The following is an 18,146-nucleotide window of genomic DNA, read 5'->3' on the forward strand; positions in this document are numbered from 1 at the left end:
TGTCAGTTGTCCCATCTGGTTTAGCAGGGGTCCAAAGTTGCCCTTGCTTTTCCTCCAGCTCCCCACATATCTGAAAAAGGACTTTTTTATTGTCCTTGATGCTCGAAGCTAGTTGTAGTTCAGTTGCAGCCTTGGCTTTCCTGGTTTGCTCCCTGCAGGACCGGATCAGTGCAGAATATTCCTCCTTGGAGATAAATCCAATCCTCCATCCTTTGTAGGCCTTTCTTTTTAGCTTCAGGAGGTCTGCTAGATCCCTGGAGACACGGGGAGGGGGGGCTGCTGTGCTCTCTTGCTGCCTTTCCTCCAAGATGGAACAGAATTAGCTTGTGCATTGAGGATCGCTCCCTTGAGAAGTAATCACTCTTCATGAACTTCCCTCCCCCTGGGGTTGTGGTCCCTTAGGTCCTCACTGACAAGCCTCCTGAGCTTGTCAAAGTCAGATTTCCTGAAGTCAAGGACTTCAGTGTTGCTGATTGACTTGCCAGCTTTACAGTGGATGGTGAAGGTGATCAGCTCATGGTCACTGTCACCCAGCTTGCCATTAATCACTAGGTCACTGATTAGATCATCCCCAGTTGCCAGTACCAGGTCAAGAACAGCTTTACCTCTTGTTGGCCCGTAGACTTCTTGAGTCAGGTAGAGGTCATCCATGCATGATAGGAAGCTTTGCAACTGCTTGGATTTTGCTGAGTGATCCTCCCATGAGATGTCTGGGTAGATGGCTCCACATCCTAGCCACCCTGGCTGTGAAGTAGTGCCTCCTGATATCTGGATCTACTCCCATTCAACTTATGGCCATTATTCCTTGTTACTCCCGGTAGTGCTTTGTGGAACAGGGACACTCCCATTGCCTGCTGGTCCCCCTTGCCCAGTTTAGAGATGGCCACCAGATCCTCTGTTATCCTTCTCAGGTTCAGGTCCCGTAGCCTCTTCTCATAGGGCCTGCACTGCTTCTCCCTGATCATGCAAGTAGGCCTCCTCTGGACCTCTCGATGCTGTCCACTTCCCTCCTGAAATGTGGCACCCAGAACTGGACACAGTACTCCAACTGCAGCCTGACCCATGTCGCATAGAGGGGGACAATCACCTCCTCCGACCTGCTCATGATGCATCTGCGGATGCATGACAAGGCGCGGTTAGCCTTCCTGATTGCATCCCCACATTAGTGGCCCATGTTCATCTTGGAGTCTATAATGACTCCAAGATCCTTTTCTGCCTGTGTGCTGATGAGAAGGGAATTCCCCAGCCTGTAGGTATGCTGCTGGTTGTTCTTCCCCAGGTGCAGTACCTTGCACTCATCAGTACTGAAACCCATCTTGTTCTCGTCTGCCCACCCCTGTAATCTGTCCAGATCTAGTTGCAGCCTGTTCCTCTCCTATAGCATGCCCACTTCTCCCCACATCTTAGTGTCATCCGTGAATTTGAACAAAGTGCTTTTCACCCCCTTGTCCAAGTTGCTGATGAAGATGTTGAACAGTGCAAGTCCAAGGACTGAGCCCTAGGGAACCGCACATTCCTTCAGGTCAAAAATGACCCATCCACCACCACTCTTTGGGTGTGACTCTCCAGCCAATTTGCAACCCATATGACCGTGTAGGCATCATCATCATAGTCACATAATTTTTTAATGAGAATGGGGTGAGAGACAGTGTTGAAGGCCTTCCTATATCCAGAAAGACCACATCCTCCATGACACCTGTATGCAAGGATTTTGTGACCTGGTCGTAGAAGGCAACTAGGTTGGTCTGATGTTCTCTGCTGAAAAGAGCCCAGTGAAGGGAAAGGGTGGGAACCAGGGCTGCAGCCCAGGTGGGACAGTCATGGTAGTCATTTAGACATTGTGACAGGGTGGCTGAAACACCCTGACACATGAACATGAGTGTTAGAATATGGAAAAGAAATTTACCAAGGGATGCCAAGGCAACCACAGTGAGCTGGTGTGGGAAAGATGCCATATCCCAATTAATTAAAGAAACCAGCTGGGACTGTGGCTATTCAAAGGCTGCCATAGCAAACCTAGCTGCTGTGGTTCTAGCTTGGGATAGAGAGAACAGCATGGCCAAAAGAAAAGAAAAGATCCATGCTGGAAAATTAAGAGAGAGACAGTTGGGTCGGGGAGGCAGTGAATTGCAGGCTGCCATGATGAACCAAGACCAAGAAGGTGGTAAGCCAAAGAGAGGAGAAACCAACCCCAAGGCTCAGAGGAAAACTCCAGTCCTTGACTTACCTGGTGAGAGCCAGAGAAGAGACAGAGGATACTGCTTCGTTGGTGAGTTCAGTCCCAAGTTGTGAAGATAACCTCTTTGGGTTCCTAGAGGAAAAAGGAGACATGGATGAGATTATACCCCGGGAGGGAAAAGTCTCTCCCGACCCTGAAGGTTAAGGGCAGGATTAAAAATAAGGAGTGACTGACTTGGGACTCATGCAGGGAAGAATGGGACCAGCAGCCAATTTAAGGGAGAACACAAGAGGAGTCCACAAAACTAAGACCAGAGCTCTCAGCATCAGAGGTGGGTAATCACATGCCCGGAACTTTTGGCATGGTTAGGGCAGTGTACGGGGATGGTGGAGCCTTGTAAAAATAAGCTGACTTCTTGAGCCAATAACTGATTTTCTGTCTCCCAAAAGTTTTTTGGCACCTCTCTCTCTAACATCAAGGCACGGCAGAAGAATTCCTAGGGAAAGAACACAACCAATACCAGCTGAGAGACAACTCGGCTCCAGGCACCTTGACACCGACCTCTCACATACATGAATCCTGAATGGCAATTAACTTGAATTAACCCTGACTAAACTGGGGGGGGGGGGGTTATCTTTGTATTTTACAGGTACTTGAGTGGAACCAAGGGTTTCTACATTTTAGGATGCCAGAATAAAAGGCTTTGTCTTGGGAGAAATCCAGCATCTGGTTTTAGCCTATGTCATGGGTCTGGTTTATCCTCCAGGCATCATACTTCATCTCTCTTCACCTCTTCCCCACTTTCTCTCCAGCTGCAGCTGACTATTCTGGTAAACTGTGATAGCTTTAATGCCCCTCCCCTCTTTTTTATTCATTTTATTAGCACTTTTATAAATGAGATGCCTTGCATTGATTGCTCAATAGCAATTATCTTTCTAATGACCATCTCTGTCCTCATTCCATACCCAATAGCAACTACTATCATGCCCCACAACCTCTGGGACCTCTGAAGCATGACTGCAAGCACTTCTATCCCCCACTCATGCACTGTAAGGTATGCTGTTCTGGGTGCTCTCTCCCACTCCATGGTTTTGGAATTATAGTACTTCACATAATTGTGAACTGGTTCCCAATCAGACCAACACAGCTGCCAAATACATCTCTGAAACACCAGTGACATTTTGGAACAGTTGAATTGGTATGTGCGACTATACACTTAAAGTGATCAAAATTGGCTTTGCCATCAATTGAGGAAGAAGGAGGCAAGCTACATAGATATGATTGAAAGAAAGCATGAGAGAAATCATGTAGAGGAGAAGCAAAAGGTATCCTAGACTCCTTAGAGGATTTTGACTTAAACCCAGAGAATACTCTTACATTGTATTAGTCATAACTAAAGTTTCAGGGATGTATTCGGCCTCCGTGTTGCTTTGAGAGAAAAAGAATAAGAAGCAAAAACCAAGAGTTCTAGATTTTTTGCATTTTTTTTGTCTCAGACCAACACCGCTGCCAAATACATTCCTGAAACATAGAAGATGCCAAATTTTAGCTGTTTTTGGATTATAAACTTAATTGCTGAACAACAAGAAAATTCTCCACCTCCCTGCCTTCTATCTGACAGCAGCAGGAAAGGAATCCTGCTTGATCTACACAACAAAGAGCAACCCCACAAAGACACTCTCATGGACCCAGAGGAATAGATTTCCAGCTTCTGCTCTGTGCAAAAATGAAGTTCATTTCCTACATATGGGGACTTTGTACCATCTTTAACTTTCCCTGAGCCTGATGAAGGGTGATTGAATCCAAAAGCTTGCAGAAAAAAAATATTTTTGTAATTTATCAGTTGATCTAATGAAAGGTATCATCACTGAACCAAGAGTTCTAGATTTTTGCATTTCATAACTAAAGCAACACTCATAACCAAATAGTCACATAATATTAACCTATTTTATTGCTATGTCTAGATCAGGACAAATTGTATGATAGGTAAAGAATGGTTGGTTTTGGAATTTTGTGAACCTATTTATTTTAAGTATGAAGTGTCCCTAAAAAGAAGTTAACTGGAAGTCAGTTTACTTATCAGGAAGAATATATGAATAAGATGAGCTAAAGAGTAACTTTAAGCAAATGGAGAGCTTACAATGGTCAGTAGTGGTATTGAGGCTTAGAACAGATGGTTCACTAATTCCCCTTTTTTTGACTGGGTAATAGAGAATCTGTACCTAGGAAGTTCATCAGGGATGACAAGGAAAGTGCCTACCAAAAGGAAGGGAAGAGTCAGAGTCTATGATCCCAGTATGGAATAAGCCAGCAACAGCACATGAAAAGGGTCCAGCATAGAGAGCCACATCCAACTTATGCCATAAACAACCTGGGAAAATAATGATTCTTAGATATCTATTTATCTAAATAGCATTATACTGATTTAAGAAAGTTTAGTCTTACAGCTGTGTTTGGTTATCCTTGTCATTGTATCTTATGAGTATGGATGTACCTAATTCTGGGAGCTACACACCCAATTTCATGGTCTGGTTTCTATGATTCTATTACTGCAGCACATTGAGCCAAATCTGAGCAGCTCTGTCTGGCAGGGGCCCCAAGGGTCAGCTTGTCAGCACAGAGCTGCTCCAACCTGGCTCAACATGCCGTGGAGAGCCTGGCTGGGGCATAAGGGTGTTCCAGTGTGGGGCTAGCCAGCAGACTGTCCCCACATGGAAGCATTCTTGTGCCCCAGCCAACCCTGTTAGCATCTAAACATGCATTGCAACATACTAAATTATGCTTCCATAGAACAGTATTTGTGTTTGCAAGATCTATCATACAGCAGAGTGCATTAGTTTACTGAAGCCTAATAGAGCTGCACATGTATCTAGCAAGTCTGTGAGACTTTACTGCAGAGCTAATAAGTCAGCTCTGCAGTAAACATCTTGTGTATACATGTCCTGTGTTAATAACTTGGCTAAAATACCATTATTCAGTTAAAGGCCAGTAGCAGTAGTATACAATAACTTTATGGAAGCATTTTAAAATACTGTAGGAAATATCTCTATATATTCATAAATTACACGAAAAATCCTAGCTGTTCCATGATAGGTGACTCCAGAAGATTCAGCTCATGCTACCAAAAAAAAATCTCTCTCGTATTTTGCTCCGTCCTGCTAGATTTGTCTTTACATTCTGGCTAGAAAAAGATGTTACATTTGTCCCTGGATGAGTTGTGCCTGTGTTTGTCCCAGAAAAAAAAATCTCAGGGTTGTCATGTAGACACAATACCCTTCTTATCAGAACTTAGAAAGCATCTGAAAGAAGTGTTACTTTTCTGCCATCTTTACCTGGGAAACTTTTTTAGGTTTTATGCTGGGACCACATTTTAATCTTAGAATAAAGGCTGTCTCTTAATCTTATCAGATCTAGCCTGAAACATCCATTAAGTTCTATCTTAGTTTCCACAAACACAAAATTTCCCCTACTTGTTTTGTTACATTTAATCTGATCTTGGTACATAAACAATTTAAAAAACTCTTGTTTACTATCAGACTGATGTTTTGAATTCAGGACCTTACCCAGATGAGCTACTCACCCAGTCTGTCACTTTCTTAACTGACCACATAGGCTGGATACAGATGGCCTAAACTGGTAGCCAGAACCTGGATACAGATGGCCATCAGGGCCTAGCCATCAATGTATTCCCTCCCACCTGCCTGAGTGGTCCACTTCCCTCCTTATAAATCTCAGAACAGGAACAGGAAGGGAACATGGCTTAACCTCTACTCAGGCTCCTTGGGCCTCAATTGGCTCTTTGCCTGATCCCCTCACTACCTGACCTGGCTCACATTCATATTCCGCGCTGCCTGATCCTTTGGCTTCCTAAACTGGTCTCTTCCATAACCTGACGCCTGGCTTGATCCCCTGGCTACATAACTCCGCTTGCCTCCTGGCTCCATGCTCTTGCACTACTCTCTGGCTCTCTGAATAGCTCATCAAACAGATCTCCTGGCTTGTGACTTCCCATCTTTCCAACACTTGACTCTCATTATGAGAGCCAGTCATCCATGACCCAGCATGATCTCTACTACCTTTCCTTGTATGTTAAGAGTAAGTTCAGAGTAACTTCCTTCTTTTGTCTGAAGCTAAGCATCTTTCATAACATAACATTGTTAGCATGACAATATTTAGATCTTGGGGAGCACTGGATTTGCACCTGTGGCTTAGCACAGCTCCTAACCACAGGGCAAACTGATAGCTAAGCTAGTTATTTGCTTATGCTAAGTAACCATCTTAACTGTGTCAACCATTTTCTGAGAAAAAGCAGCAAGTAAGTCTGTGTGAGTCTGTGTGCTGTGAATGAGGTGATGTTTTAGGAATGTGGAAGATGGTACAATTTGAGACAGAAAAACAGATTGGAATTTGAAAAAACAACACATAATTGGTAACAGAATCTGAGATAAACATATGCGAAAAGGTTAATGGTGATTGGTGAAGGAGCCTCCAGAAGCTTCCAGGTTTTGGTCAAAGTCCTCCCATTGACTGAAGAAAAGGAGTCAAGATTTTAGACGTGCTCATAGCAAAAAGGTATGTAAATGAAAGAAATGCATAGGCAATTCCATGCTTATGAAGCAAACAGTAAACAAAGGCAGATCTTGAGAGAGGAGGAGAAATGGGTGGAACAAAGGAGGAGTGAGGGTAGAATGAATAGTAATGAGTGTCAGCGGGTCCGTGCTGAGTACCGCCCCACCCCAAGCCTCTTAATTCTTGCCTGCCACAACTTGGATCTTAATAGAAATAGGGAGGAAGAGGATGTTATTCGAGGGACTACCCACGGGAAATACCACACTGATCAGATATAATGCAGGTGCTTTTATTTAGCTCTTTTCTTTCTATTATTTACAGGAACCCCCTTTGGAGGAGGAAGCAGTCCAACAGACCTATCTCAGGGATCCCCCAGGCCTCCTGGTTGATCCCCATCCACTAATACAATAGGTAAGTACAGCACAGAGTCCCGGTATCCACTGCTAATTATCTCATCAGCGACTAATTATCCCATCAGTGGCTTGTTAGCGGCGCCTTTAACATTCTCCTGTCATGTCTTTTGCCAGAGTGGGGCTTGCCGTGTGCTACGGGTCTCTTGTCCCAACCCCCTTCTCTTCAGGTGCAGGGTGCCAGATCCCTGCCTCCTCAGGGCCAGGTCAAGCGTTCCCCACTCCCCTTTTCTCATGAGTACCTTCGCCGCGTCCTAGCCCAGAGCCACGGCTTCTCCTGCGGCGTGGCTCTGCTTCTGTCCAACTCACCATCACCTGCATGGACTCCAGGAATGTAGAGAGGAGGTAGTCAGTCCTGGGACTTCTTTGTCATCCTCATAGAGACTCTTGTGTTTAGGATCCACCCTTGGGATCCTTTGTAGCTGCGTCCTCCATGGCATCTCCGTAGATTGCAGTGCCCGAAGGCAATTTCTCCTTTGCCTTCTCTCCCTCTTATCCTTCGGGTCCAGGCCTCATTGGTTCTCTGTGGATGGGGCCCGCCTCCTCCCCCCAAGTTGTAATTGTCTTCAGCTGTCCACAGCCGTCTAGTAACAGGGTCTCAGTTGGGGCCCTGTTACAACGAGCATAAACCAAAATTTATAAATGTGAGAAAAAACTATTCACTGCGGTGCTCTGGTTGGTTATTTGGGAGCTAGTCCAAAGCTGTCTTCATTCTAAATAAAGCTGCTGTGAGCAATGTTTCCTGGTGTTTGCTCCCTGTCTGCTCTGGCTAATGAGTAACACGATACATGAGCAACTGGATCGTCGTCTCCCTGGTCGTTGGGAGTTGCATGGAGTTGGGGTCTAACAAACATTTAATCTCTCTCTCTCTCTCTCTCTCTCTCTCTCTCTCTTTCTCCTCTACCTGCCCCCACGCTCAGATTTGTACAGATGGTGGGGGATTTTGCCTTCCCCTTTAGGTGGAGGCATGCCCCTCTTCTCTGGATCTTTTGAGCATATTTTAACAATCCTTACAGCATCAACAGGACATTGGCTTCCATCATCCTCCTGCTTTACCTGTGGCAGGTTAGGGTTTTGTGCCTTATGGTTGTGTCAGGTTTGAATGGGTTTTTTTACTAACAGGTTGAATTAGTATAGTATTTGATGGGGATCATCCTGCCTTCAGTGGGGTAGTTGGACTAGATGACCTCTGAAGGTCTGTTCAAGCCCTACCTGTCTATGGTTCTGTGAATATATTGCATATTACTTTTTCAACATACTACAACATGATCTGCCATGATTTAGATTCCAGTTACTGTAAGATTTAGTGGACACAAAAAATATATCCTGTGCATTTGCTGATACATAATATGTCAGTACATTCTTCTTTTTAACTCAGTGTAGTTTGTTCATCTTTCTACTCCTTAGTACACTGATAAAAAGTATGCCTCCATCTACCCCATTCTGCAGTTCATGCAGCAAATTTGGAAATTAATCAATCAGTGTAACTGTCCTATGAACAGTGGGGGGGAAGAGGGTGGATAAATGGGGCACGCATTCTGGGCACATCCTAAGGCATCAAAATCAGCCCTGTTGCACCCTGGGAGCTTTTGCTATGGCAGGCACGGTCCGGCTATCAAAACAAGGCAGTTTTCCCCCAGTAGAATATGGGTGGGGAGGAACTGAACTGAATGTTGACTTTTATTTTGAATTTTTCCCATGGGAAGTGCAGCTCCTTTTCCCAGTAGCATATAGGGGGAAGACAAGGAAGGCATCATGGGCAGTCTGGGGGAGCCTGCACTATGAAGCTGCTGCAGCCAGTGTGCAGCATTCAGGTGCAACAGCCCTGTGGCACAGGCTCCTGAGGGCTGCCCCTGGTGCCTTCTTTGTTTCTCTCTCACCACACAAACGTATGCTACTTAGCAAAGAGCTGTGCCTCCTGTGGAGCATTGTTCTTCTCAACCCCTCCTCCCTATATACAACTGGGTGCAGGGTTGCTCATCTTCTGTGGCTGGGCTGAGCACATTGCAGCAAAAACTCCTGAAAGAGGGTGTGGGGGTTTCAGGTGCCCCCTGCTGCAACTAGTATGCAGCTAGCTTGCTCCTCAGCTGCAGGAGCAGCTGGCACCAGAGTATGGAGAGACCTTGGGCAGGTAAGACACCATTGCCTCCCCCGCATTCTCAGGGGTGAAAACTCTGCCCCAGGCACAGCAGGAACTCACAATGCTTCTGCTAGGAACCTTCTCCTATGCAACTGTCAAGCCCATTGGAAACAGAAAGCATAAGACCGGTGGCCACACAGTACCTTCACCGACTCATTTAGAGGTTTCGTGTGTGGAGAATAGGTGTATGCAGCCACAGTTTTTGCCAGAGCATTAATTGATTTAATAGACTTCATAGACATCAGGTCTGGAAGGGACCTCACAAGATCATTGGGTCCAGCCCCCTACCCAGGGGGCAGGAAGTCAGCTGGGGTCAGATCACCCCAGCAAAATAAGCATCCAAGCATTTTTTAATGTTATCCAGAGTAGGTGCTTGCACCACTCCCGGGGGGAGTCTATTTCAGACTCTGGAGACTCAGGTGGTAAAGAAGTTTTTCTTTATGTCCAGTCTAAAATGGTCTTCCAGCAGTTTATGACTGTAAGACCTTGTCTGACCTTGGGGTGCCCTGGTGAACAGACATTTCCCCAGATCCTGATGCACACCCCTGGTATGCATCCTGATGCACACCCCTGGTATGCTGCCACCAAGTCCCCCCTGACCCTTCGCTTCTCCAGGTGGAAGAGTCCCATGCCTCTCAGACTCTCCTGTTCTCTTCACCTCTCATAATTCATGTGGCTCTCTTTTGGATTCTGTCAAGCTTGTCCATACCATTTCTAAAGTGTGGAGGCCAGAATTGGATGCAGTACTCCAGCTGCAGTCTCACCAAGGCTGAGTAGGGAGGGAAGATGACTTCTTGGGTCTTGCTTGAGATGCATCTATAGATGCAAGCCAGACATTTATTTGTTTTGCTAGCTGCAGCATCACATTGGTAGCTTATGTCCATCTTGTGGTCAATCATGAAGCCCAAGTCTCTTTTGCTCATGGTGCTGGTGAGTGTAGCACTGCCGAGCCTATAAGTATGATGTGTTTTTTTTCTCCCAATATGGAGCACCTTGCATTTCTCCATGTTGAATGTCATCAGGTTTTGATCTGCCCACCTTGTGAGTCTGTCCAAGTCAGTCAGAATTGTCAGCCAATCCTCTAGATTGACCATCCTTCCCCATAATTTGATGTCATCCGTGAACTTATCCAGTCCAGTTCTGACACCCAAATCCAAATAATTTATGAATATATTAAAGAGTACTGGTCTGAGTACTGAGCCCTGGGGGATGTCACTAGTTACCATGTGCCATGTTGACAGTTCCATTGACTGTCACTCTTTGGGTCTGACCATGGAGCAAGTTTCCCAGCCATCAGACCATACGGTTGTTGAGGCCACAGTTCACCAATTTTACCATGAACACATCATGGGAGACCAAGTTAGAGGCTTTTTTAAAATCTAAATATATGACATCAACCTCTTCTCCTTTGTCTAGGTGACGCATCACCTTGGGAAGGAAATGAGGTTGGTCAGAAAAGACCTACCCGCAATGAAGCCATGTTGACTCTCTCTCAGAATGTTGCCTTCAGTTAGCTTGTTGGCGGTTTCTTTGACTATTTTTTTCAAGATCTTTCCAGGGATTGAGCCTGTAGTTCCCTAGATCTTCCTTCCTTTCTTGAAGATACACATAGCATTGGCTCTCTTCCAATCTTCAGGAACCACTCCTGAGACATTCAGGAGTGTCTCAAAAGCAGTATAGATAATCTGTAGGGGCGTATCCACACAAACACACATGTGGGCTTTGCAGGTCCTCAAAGGCTTTTGAGGCACCACAAAATGCACCCTGTACATGTGATTTGGTTCTCTGTGCTGCATATTTGCAGTGTGGAAGCACATTTAGATACCAGAACATCCCAGTATTAAAAAAACAACACATACTATAAAAAGGTGGGGTGGCACACGTGGTGGCAGCATGCACTGCCTGAAACCAAAGATGGTCAGCCAAAGCTATACTCTGGTTGCTGGCCAGGTTTTGCACACCAGGGACCAGATAATCATGGACCTGGGCAAAGTACATGAGCACTCCATTGCCTTCTATTGTGACCTGTTTGCAGCTGAGCCATCCTGCTCAGAGATCCACACAGGAATTCCATGAGGGCCTTCCATGTCTCTGCACCCTGGAGGACAGTGAGCTTGAGCGGGAATTGTCTCTGGGGCACCTGACAGCTGCTGTGGCTGGCCTCACCTCTGGCAAAGTCCCAGGCCTTGATGGGTTACCTGCCAAGGTCTACAAGACCTTCTGGCCTTTCCTTGGCCCCTGCTTCCTGCACGTTTTCCAGGAGAGCCTTGCCAAAAAAGTCCTGATGATCAGCTGCTGCTGAGTGGTGCTCATGCAGCTGCCCAAGAAGGGAGACTTTGGCTGCATTAGGAATTGGTGACCGGTCTCCCTGCTGTGTGTGGACTACAAGATTCTGTCCAAAGCACTGGCCACCTGCCTCCACACTGTCATGGCCTCCGTCACTGGGCCTGAGCAGAGCTACTGCATGCCGGGCAGAGCCATCCAAGACAACCTGTTTCTGCTGCACAACGTACTCACAGCCAGTGAACTCTTCAGCCTAGACATCATCCTCTCTGGATCAAGAGAAGGCCTACAACTGGGTGGGCCATACCTACCACTTCCAGACCCTGGAGGCTTTGGCTTCAGGCCCCTCTTCACCAGGGCCCTCAGGGTCTTATACCAAGTTACCTCCAGCCTACTTAAGATGAATGGTGTGCTCTGTGTCCCATTCCCCATGCATAGGGGCATCCATCAGGGCTGTCCCCTGTTGGGCATGCTCTATTCCCTGGCCATTGAGTCACTATTGCACGTGCTGTGACACTGACTGAGTGGTGTGGCCTTGCCATTGGCCATGGGCCCATTCACTGGCCCTCTGCTCCAGCTGTCAGTGTATGCAGACAATGTGACCATCTTCCTTAACAGCTAGGAAGTTGTGTGGGCCCTGACAGATTGCTGGCAAGCCTATGAACGTGCCTCCTCAGCCTGTATCAACTGGGACAAGAGTGATACCTTGCTGCTGGGCATGTGCATCAGCGCGACCCCACCAGATTTCCAGGGAGCCTTAACTGGTGCCATGAGGGCCTCAAAGTCCTTGGCATGTTTCTAAGGCCACTGATCTTCATGGCATGCAACTGGGACAGCCTTGAGGAAAGGGTGGAGGGCACCTGCAATGGTGGCACTGATACCTACCTAGCTTCTCCTATTGTGGATGTGTCCTCATTACCAACACGCTGCTGGTGGTGACCCTGTGGCACCTGTGTGCCATACTCGACCCACTACAAGACCTACTTGAGAGACTTGAACACCTCCTGGTAGATTTTTTCTGGGATAGGTGCCACTGGTTCCCAGAAGCCATCTTTTACCTACCTATCACCAAGGCGGAGGGGGGCAGAGCCAGGTCGACCTGGTGAGCAAGGTGGCTGCCTTCCTTGTGCAAGCCCTTCAGTGACTTCTCTACAGTGAGAAGCACCCACCCTGGAAACAACTGCAGTGCGTGGGGGCCCTCAGCTTTGACTGGGAGCTCTTCCTGATGAATCTCATGCTCCTGAACTGGGCGGGGCTTCCAGCCATTTACTGCAGCATGGTACAAGCCTGGCAGGCCACCTTCCACCTCCAGCCCCAGGCCCAGCACCTGCAGTTCCTGCAGCTGCTGAGGGAGGCCCTGCTGCAAAACCCAACTGTGAGATGCCCCATGCTGAGCCTGGCCTCTGCCAGCCTCATGGGCACCCTCATCCAGGTTTGTGTTCTCTGCCTGAACCATCTCCTTACCCCTGTCAGTCAGCCTGGTTCACACCTGAGGCCCTGACCACACAGCTTCATCCACTGTGTGGGCCATCTCCTGCATGACATCCAAGCTGCCCTCCCACTGGAGGCAGAAGCTACACTGGATAACCATCTCCAGACATGCCAGGTCTCCCACACTGTGAATGCCCTGAGCAAGGCTTTTCCCACACTGCCAGTCACCCTGGCTATGGCCAGCAAGCTAGCCAGTGAGCCTGGCACCCTGCTGATGCTCCCTGTGCCTCCTGACAGTGACACGGGTTGCCCTTTTGCTTCTCTTTCATGTAAAAGCCTTTATGTCTGGGTGGTTCATGCCCACCATGCCCAGGTACAGGCAGGCCACCCTGATACACCATGGCAACAGTGCCTGGGGCTGCCAGCTTCCCCACTGACCCACCCAGCTTGGTGCACACTGTATAAGCCGCCAACCACCAAGACAACTGGCAACCTACAGTAGCAGTTTATGCATGGCATTTTAGCCACTGGAATGTTTGCATTCCACTTTGACCCAGCAGCCTCAATGGCCTTCCCCTTCTGCCCCAGGGTCAGTGAGGAGAACCTCTTTCATGCCTTTCTCAACTGTCCCTGCCTGTAGCTACTCTTTGTTGCCCTTGAGCCCCCACCATGGGCACTGGGCAGAAGCCTTTTGGAGACCACATACATGTGCTCCTACCCCTACTGGGCTTCTGGGCAGGGCACCATCTGCCTGGCCAACTTTGTAGTGGGTCAGGCCAATCTGGCTGTCCTCAAGAGCCGCTGCAACCAGCTTGCTGGGACCAGCTCAGACAATGCAATGCAGATTTTCAGCCTCGTGGAGTTTGTGCACACTGTGCTGTGGTGGGTGGTGCCCACCTTTGAGGCATGCTGGGCCCTTGATGGAGCACTGTGCCATGTGGAGGATGTCTGTCTTCAATACATGCTCTGATGTCATGACCAGTCTGGGAGACCAGGCAGGCTCAGTGTCGGACTGTGACTCCCAGCTCGCGCCACACCCTGGTCCCTCACCAGGCTGCTTTTTGCTTTTTTCTTTGTGTGGGAAGTTGAAGGTGTTGTCATGTGTATAATTAGATAGAGCAGGGTAGGAATTGTTTGCTTATAGAGAGCTTTGATCTATATGCCCGTGTGGCCAATGTCCTGACTGCACAATGGCACGTTAAGCACGATGTGTAATATAGTGAAGATGTCTGCCATGGTGTGATGTTATGAATGTAATGACACGGTGCTCTTGGTTTGATGGTAATTTTTTGTCTTTGCTTTTTATATTGGACCTAGACCCAGGAGGGGCCAACTTTTTGTACCCCAAGCCCCTGAATGAACTAGTTAAAAAGTCAAAGTCCTTCCTTCCTCTTCCTCTCTCTTTCTCTCTGTGCTTTGGAGAAACAGAAAACAAACAAACAAAACCCAATATACAAAGCCCCCACAATATGAATGTTTATATTTAGTTAGGGTCAAGTTCATAACATATCAAAGAGCTGCATGAAGGTGACAATTGCATCTGTTAAAAAATAACTGCATTCATTTTTTCCTCCAATATGCTCTGGAATAAAATCTGACTACTTAGTATTAAATTACATATTTATGTTGATGTTTACTTTTGAACTGTTGTATGCATATTGCAACATGGGACTAGAATTTTCCCCTTGATTTACAGCAATACTAATGAATGTGTTATCTACTTACACAGTTCTATCTTCCTCATTCTTTTGGTAAATGTTGTGCTCTTTATCATTATGAAATTCCTTCCATTACCTTTTACTTCTAATTTCTATGTATAATATAACAAATGCATCTTTTCTCCTTGTAATATTAAACTTAAACATAAGGAAGAGAAGGAATTGTGGTTCAGTATGAAGTGCCATTATGAACAGAAATTTTATATATTCAGTGCTACTAATATATTACATACAAAAATATATCTGGGTTCTATATAGTGAACCTGAAAATACATGCAAGAAATTCTGGCAATGAATGAAGCAAAACTCATACAAATTCTTATAGTACACAATGGAACATATATTTTGTAAAACATAGGATTAGAGTTTGCCTTTGCTTTACTGGGAGGATACAGAATAAAGGAAGAATTATCCTAACACAGGAATACAGAGTCTCTGTTGTGTTAAGGGAATTCTATAAGTGGCTTAAACTCCTAAAGGAGTAGTGTGCCATGTACTGGGCACATCTATATGAGACTTTTACTGCAGTTGCCTAATTAACTTCACAGTAAACTTCTCAGTGTCTATATGTGTGTCACTATTAGGGTGCAGGAAACTAATAAACTCAGCAGCAGGGAAGGACCTGTAAATACAAGTCCTATCCAACCTCACAGTTTGTTTTTTTTATGTGCAGCAGTGCACACACAGATGCAGAGCCAGCTGACTAGGCCATGAGGGTGTTTCTGTGTGGGGGCTGCCTGCCAGCTAGTCTCCCACTAAAGCACTCTCATGCTCAAACCAGCCCCTCTGCAGCACATTGAGTCCAACTGGAGCAGCCCCAGACTGGCAGGCTGACCCCTCCTGGGCTTCCTGCCAGCCAGGACTGCAGTGACTCAGCCAATGTGCTGCACTTCTGGAACAGGTATAAACCATGTGCCTGGGACCTTCCTGGGATCAATGAACTCTGGAGCAATAAGCTCCACAGTTTATTGCTGCCCCCTAACGGCATATGTAGACATTGCCATACTGGACACTGGCTATGTATTAAAGAGGGGGCAATATTGGACAGCCTCAGAAGATGGTATGTGTTAGTTTTGGGGAAAAAAATACATATAATTCTTTGTGGCCTCCTAGGGTGAGACAAATGGATTTCCTGTTTCTGTGGGGAAAAAATAGATATTTTCCCATTCTGAATCAGGACAAGAAGTCAAAAGCCTCAATCCTGTTTCACCCAAGGTCAATGAATTGTTATTTGTATATCCAAAGGTTGCTTCATTAGTAGCATCTGTGACTCCTATGCAAATTACATATCCTATTTCCATTTTTGCAGGCAGACTAGACTTTCTGGGCATGCTAAGAGGGTTTCACCCATGCCAGGTATGGACAACCCTACCCCAACCCAGGGTGAAGAAAGAACTGGAGGAACCAAGCCTCCCATCATTATTGACTCCAAGATGAACATGAAATGCCAATGCCAGACCGCAGCCAGCAAGACGAGAAATACCTTGTTATGCATCCCAAGATGCATCTCAAGCCGGTCCAGAGAGATGATACTCCCTCTCTATGCGACTTTGGTCAGGCCACAATTGGAGTACTGCACCCAGTACTGGGTGCCACTCTTTAAAAAGCATGTGGCCAGCTTGGAGAGGCTTCAGAGGAGGGCCACCAGCTTGGTGGGAGAGCAACAGGACAGGTCCTATGAGGAGACACTGAGGGACCTGAACCTGTTCAGCCTCAACAAGAGGAGGCTGAGGGGGGACCTGGTGGCTGGCTATAATCTCATCAGGGGAGATCAACAGCAAATAGGTAGAGCCCTTTTCTTCCCAGCACCACCTGGGCCATGAGGAATAATGGTAAACACCTTACGAAGAATAGGTTTAGGTTAGAGATCAGAAGGTAATATTTTACATTAAAAATGGCCAGAATCTGGAACCAACTTCCCAGGGAAGTGGTCCTTGCCCCTACCTTGGGCAAATTCAAGAGGAGGTTGGATGATCACTTGTCAGGGGTCTTGTGAACACAGCATTCATTCCTGCCTGTGGCAGGGGGGCAGGCTAGATGATCTGTTCAGGTGCCTCCTGACCCTAGCTACTATGAAACTATGAAACACATTAACGGTATAATGCTGACATCACCCGGGCCTGGCAAGTCATCTCCTTACTGAGACCCCAGGGTAGGTGTCTGAAATTTCCAGAGCTACTGAAGGAAACCTTGGTCCATAGCCTGGATTTGCAGCAGAGGGCACTGAACCTCTGTGGCAGAAGGCCACCTCTGTTTCTCCCCAAAAACTCTGCTCTGTGATAATTTTGTTAGGGTGGGTCCTGAAGAGGGGACACACCTTACCCTATCTCTTCAGGTAACCTGAGCTGAGCTGGATACATTCCTGAGGGAGCAGGGAAACCTGCTGCCTCTGCTTACATCACATACCTGGGTAAGGGGCTTAGGCTCCCTGGTGGGCTAGAGACTGCCAGTCTGCCCAGCAACCAGTGATGTATTTCAAATTGGTTGGCTGACAGCCAACAGGCACTGGCCTCCATTGGACCAGGTAAATAAGGTCATAGGGACCAGGTAAATAAGGTCATAAGGGCTATATAAGTTCAGGACTGTGCAGGAGGAGGGGCAGCAGCCATGAGGGAAACTCAGAGAGAGAGAGGAGCTGAACCACCTGAAACTTGCTCTCTCTCTCAAAACTTATGATCAAGGAACTGCCTGCCTTCAGAGGGAATCTCCACCTCCCTCTGCATGATACTTGTAAGTAAGCTACCTGAGATCTAACTGTATAGCTTGCTGTAACTCAGATGCGTGATCAAAAGATACTCCAGCCACCCTGTTTGCTCTATGGGATTTCTTTGATACTACTCAACTCTGAACCCTATTCCAACCCTACTCTATGCAACCAATACAGTTCTCCTTTGTACCTAGTGTGGGAGTGGGTCTAGATTATGCCTTGGGGTCTCTTGGTTTGGCTGACTAAGGGAGACCACTACTTGTGCTTCCGACTGAGGGAAGCATCCCAAGTTCTTGAAGTGAGTCAAGTACCCTCAAGGGCTACTAGGCCTGTGTTTCCCAGGGGGTGTAGAGCCAGAATTAAGCCTGTCCCTGAGTGGAGCACACCCGCTAGCCTGGGACAGTTCTACACCCAGGCTAGCGGGTGTGCTCCAGGAAAGGGGTCAGCCAGATGTGAGGAGTCCCCAGGGAGGAACTCGGAGCCTGGAAGGTGGTCGGGCACAGTGAGGTGGGTGGCTCAATGCAGGAGTACCCCCTACTGGCCCACCACAGCCTCATCCCTTCTTTGGTCAAGTTGCACACCATCAAGCTGATCCACATGTTTTATAGTTTCATAGTTTCTAGGGTCGGAAGGGACCTGAGCAGATCACCTAGTCTGACCCCCTGCCATGGCAGGAAAGAGTGCTGGGGTCAAACGACCCCAGTAAGGT

The sequence above is a fragment of the Gavialis gangeticus genome, unplaced genomic scaffold (genome assembly GCF_001723915.1).
Source record: "Gavialis gangeticus isolate Ggan-Ray unplaced genomic scaffold, GavGan_comp1, whole genome shotgun sequence".
Taxonomy (NCBI): domain Eukaryota; kingdom Metazoa; phylum Chordata; order Crocodylia; family Gavialidae; genus Gavialis; species Gavialis gangeticus.